Source organism: Octodon degus, unplaced genomic scaffold (genome assembly GCF_000260255.1).
Source record: "Octodon degus isolate 3935 unplaced genomic scaffold, OctDeg1.0 scaffold00195, whole genome shotgun sequence".
Lineage (NCBI taxonomy): Eukaryota > Metazoa > Chordata > Mammalia > Rodentia > Octodontidae > Octodon > Octodon degus.
This window is the reverse complement of record NW_004524771.1, coordinates 1,225,408-1,230,735: the sequence shown is the minus strand read 5'-3', so window position 1 is coordinate 1,230,735 and position 5,328 is coordinate 1,225,408.

Sequence of the window (5,328 nt, the reverse complement as noted above, 5' to 3'; positions counted from 1 at the left end):
GTAGCGGTCCTCGTACAGCGCGCTGGACTGAATGGCAGGCCAGATGAACTCCTCCACAAACTCCCTGCTCACATCCTCCATGAACACCTTTTTGGCCCCAAGCTTCAGCGCCTTCTTCCTGGCTTCCTCGAAGTCTTCCTTCTGACCGATGTTGGCCAGGTAGGCAATGACGTCATATCCCTACTCCTTCAACCACACGAGGACGCATGAGGTGTCCAGGCCGCCGCTGTAGGCCAGAACCACAGAGCCCTTGCCGGACATCACGTCTGGGGTTGGAGGTGCGGCTTCCAGGCGACTCGGTCTGTTGTCTTCTCCCCGGGCAGGGAAGCACTCCGGGTGGCAGGCTGCGGAGCAGGGCTCCATGTCTGCATCTTGTACTACAAATAACCATTAGGAAGATAGTTTGCAATGTGTTAATTACTGAAACTGTCCTACTAATTTGATTTGAAACTGTCCTATTGCTGTTTGTTTCTCAATAAAATTATGGAAAAAAGAAAGTTTTATGGAGCAAAATATTCACTTAGGTAATGTTGATTCATGTAGCAAGGATCTTTTTGAAAGAGATGAATCGGGAGGTCTTGGTTACCCACTGATACCTATGTAGACTTTACTGCACCAGGTAATACTAATTACTGTATATTGCTTATCTCTTGGGGAGGCATGTAGTTCTGTTATTCCATCTTTATCTTGAGACCTGGCCTCCAACAGATGTGCCTCTAGACATGATTATGATCTGTTCTTATTTTCTGCACTGATTCCTTTGAGGGCCCAGCCCCATCTGACTGCCTTTAATATTTCTACCAAATTTAGCTATCTATAAATCTGTGACCCATGAGGCTGTCCCTTTTGCTATGTGGAGAGGTAATCAGACCACCAGAAGCTCTGGGGTCAAGGCCTGGTGTCCCTCATTGCTCTGAGACAGAGCAGGCATCTGCAGTGGGCAGTAATGGGTGAAGGAGCAGCCTCTGAACCAGAGCTCCATGGCCCTTGGGCTGCCTGAGCCCCACAGCAAGAAGGGGAGGAAGCCAGGGAGATTTTACCCTGTACTTCTGGCCCAACTCAAAACCTGAGTATAGGACTGGAGAGGGCTTTGATACAGGGGAAGAAACTCCCAACCTGAAAGATACCTGGGGCAAGTTTGTGTTCTCTAAAACCAAAGAATAAATTCTGTGCTGTAAATAGGGAACAAGGGCTTTTCCTGCAGGGGGTTGGGTTAGTGACTCTTCCTGGCTTTGGCAAGGCGATAGAGACCTATTTAGAATATCAACCCCTGATATCTATCCTTATGGGGGCATGCATTTGTTTGATCTTTTGTCTTGAGGTCAGGACCACAGCAGGAGTGTCTGTCTCTCCCACAGTTGCAAGGTATCTTGTCTTCCCCACTGGCTCCATCTGAGGGCCTAGATCTGTCTGATTGTCTATAATATTTCTATCTTACTCAGCTGCCTATAACATTACCCCCTCTGAAGGAGTAACCCAAGCTGCTATAAGGGAATAATGGTTGATGACTGCTCTGGCTTCTTTAGGCTCAAAGGGATCATAGTTGTTGATCTGCAGTCAGGAATACTCTCCAGTTTCTATCTAAAGGCCCTTGTCAGACACCGTGCACTTTCATCTTGGGTAGGCATATAGCTTTAAGCCTGGAGGAGACAAAGCCAAAGAAGCAATTAAGTATTCATGGACCAAATAATAATATCAACAGGATAATTTTGAATAAAGTCAAAGATTTTCACCAAGAGGAGCCAGTAATGGCTTCCTATAAAGAGGATGAAGGTAAGTTCTAGGACATTTTTGAGTCTGACATGTTTTTTAATCTGTTATTTATTTATTTATTTATTTTATGTATTTAGCACAGGGTCTTACCATGAAGCTTGGACTCGTAGTGATCCTCCTGTTTTCAGCCTCCCCAGTGCTGGGATTACAGGGAAGCATTTATTCCAGTGAGCCATCTCCCCAGCCCACTGGGATTACAGATGTGTGCCCCTATGCAAGGACTCTGTCACCAGCTCAGCACACCCAGGGGCAGGACCGGTATAGCACGTGGGATTGATCTGTTATTTAATATGTTGAACAGCTATTGAGACAGAAGAAGGAGCAGGAATGTATACACAATACTTAGTTTTATAATTGCACAAGTACCTCCTGTACTGCTGTTAGAATATCTAATGCCATCTGATTTGAGGATGGCTTATTTTATTAATTTTATTTTTCATTTAGGAGAGAAACCAGTTATGGTGGCACATAGGCCTGCTGTGTATAGTTAGTTGGGGTCTTAATATGTGTCAGATAACTTTTCTCTAGACGTTGTCTGATGGATCCCAGTAAAAGGAATCTAAAAGTCATCTAGCATGTTTGTTTGTTTGTTTGCAGAACAACCCGGTATTGAACTCAGCCCCCTGTGCTTGCCAGGGAAGTGCTTATTCTACTGAGCCATCTCCCAGGCCCCAAGCATATTTGTTATAGGTTTTACCTATATGATTCCCTGGATTTTGTCATCCTCTAGCAAGAACAAATTTTCTGAGAAATCAGAGCATGTATAATTAAAGCATGAGAACTAAGAGCTTACAGGTAAGTTTAGAAACTATTTTTAAAGAATAGCAATTGTAACCCACTGGCTCTTAGACCTTTTATTGATGGAGTCTGACATTTTGTCTTAAGTCTCTAGTTTTAATTATCTCTAAATTATATGACCTTTGCAAACCAGATTAATATCTTATTATTATTATTTTTTTTTACTGTCAATGATTTTTAAGTACTGTGAGTACAGTTTCATAGATGTTTTAAAAATTACACCCTGTGAGAAAACAATGACATTAATGTTTTGGGTTTTTACTTTTTTTTTTTGAACTCAAAACTTACTGCTAGGGGCTGGTGAGATGGCTCAGTGGTCTAAAGCACCTACTTAGAGCAGGCTTGGCAAAGCACAGGGACCACGGTTCAATCCCCCAGCACCACATGCCTGCCAGCCCTGCCCCCTGGTGGGCTAAGCTGGCAACACACACACACACACACACACACACACACACACACACACACAAATAAAAATATTAAAAAAAAACTTACTGCCCTTGTTTTTAAACTTAAGATTTAGAAATTTGAAGAATCTTTGTAGTAAGAGAATAGGGAAATGCTTTTGTCTTTTAATTTTGGAAACACTTTCAGATACTGACTGATTCCATGACATTTCAACATCTACCTGTGTTTATGTTAAGCAGAGATAGGGAGGGACACCCGAAGATTGGACATGCTCTCTATATACATTTTAAAAAGTAGTTTGCATTATTTTTTACCAGTGAAAACACACATAATATATTTATGATAAGGTATTAGGCAATGTTACTTTTGAGATATGTAATCTGAAAGCTCACACCTGTATCTACTCTCAGAATGAAATACTGGAGTTACATCAGAAATTAATGAGATAAACTCATACCCTGCTCATAGCATTCAATCAGATAAAGCAGTGTCCCATTTACTGTTGTGGATATGGCCCCTGAGTGTCACCAATTGGTCTTGCTGTGGGCTGGTTTTTTTTTTTTTTTTTTTTTTTTAAACACTGGGGCTAAGTTTTATATACCAAAGATAAAGCCTGGCTCCTACGGGCCCAAAGCTGTTGGACCCAGCACAGACAGTGTTTTTAGATATTTTTTGACACTGACAGGATTTTGTTTGCCCTTGGGAACCTATTTTGACCAACAAAATACTTTTTAAGTTTTTGTACATGAACAACACTATGTATTACATTTTTAAAAAAACAGTCTTAGGATATTTTAACTAATTGACGATCAGGCTAACATTTCTCCAAAATGAAAGAGCTAGGCTTTTAGGCATAACTAAAAGGAATGGGTGAAGAGAAAGTTATTCCAGTTACAGCTTACATGAGGTATTTTTCTAATGAGTGATTTTATTGAGGTACAATGACTGAAAGGAAGCTCAGGGCTGGAGAAGACAAAGACAGCTGTGCCGATGTCCAGAAATAGGCTGTTTTTTTGTTTGTTTGTTTTTTGTCCTTCTAGTCATTACTCAGGGCTCCTCCAAGGAGATGACAGATAGAGATAACAGTCTGACCAGAAGGAGGAGGCAGCCCCGAGGCCCTTCATTCTTTTTTTTTGGCCCTTCATTCTTACTGACCACCTGGGAAGCTGAGTCTGAGCTCTCCTGCCCTCTTTGGTAGCAGATGAATCTAGTAATTGAGCTCTTCTTGAAGCCCAGAGAATCAGACTTTGGGGCAGTTTGTTTTGAGTTTGCCACACAGGCAGCAGCTTTTTAATCTCTTTGTTTTCTCCCCGTTTTGCCCAGTCCCAATGATAGAATACTAAGGAGGCAGTTTCTTACTGAAGCATCAAGTGAGTTAGCTGCAGTAAAAGCTTATCTTTTATAGCTCTTTTCTAAAATCTGGAGCTGACTGAGTACTGAACTTATTGGAAAGAATAATCTGTCCCTCTGTTGAATTAGGATCTAGGGAAGTATGTTTTTATCATTGTCTCTTAAAAATTCTAAGAAAGCAGAGGAGTTTTTTATATTAAATTTACTGAGGAAGAAATAGCAATGAGACAGTTGCAAAACAGGTTAGTAGGACAATCATAATAATTAACACATTGCATATTGTTGTCTTTGTAGTAGTTATTCATAGTACAAGATACAGACATGATATCCTATCCAAACACTATTAGTACAAATCTTTCTTCTCATTGAATTAAGAGAAAGTAGCTGTATATCTATCCTATTTAGTATATACAGATATATGTATTCACTACAAAATGGTCCTTCATCTATATATGCCTTTTTTGTTTAGTTTTGTCAGAGATGGATATTCCATTGCCATTCAAATATTGTAGGTAGGGGCTGGTGAGATGGCTCAGTGGTCTGGAGCACCTACTTAGAACAAGCTGAGCAAAAGCACAGGGACCGCGGTTCAATCCCCAGCACCACATGCCAGCCCCGCCCCCTGGTGGGCTGAGCTGGCCACACACACACACACACACACACACACACACACACACACACACAAATATTGTAGGTACATGAATTCATCAAAGTAATCCAATATAGTCCAGTTCTCCATAATAGTAGTGGGTTATCTGAAGAACTGGCCATGTCAGAACTTATTGACTTGAGCCTTTTAAACAGCTCAGCATATTAATATGGCTTTACTTTTTATACCTCCTTTTTATACTTTTCTGCTGGATGCTTAAGTCCAAGATAAAGCAAGACCTATATAACAAAAAATGTAACTTTTGTATCTGCCAAGGTCAGTCAAATCCCCTCAGTATTTACCCTGAAACCCTGTACAGCAGTTTGCAGATCCTTTGTCAGTGTGAGCCATGT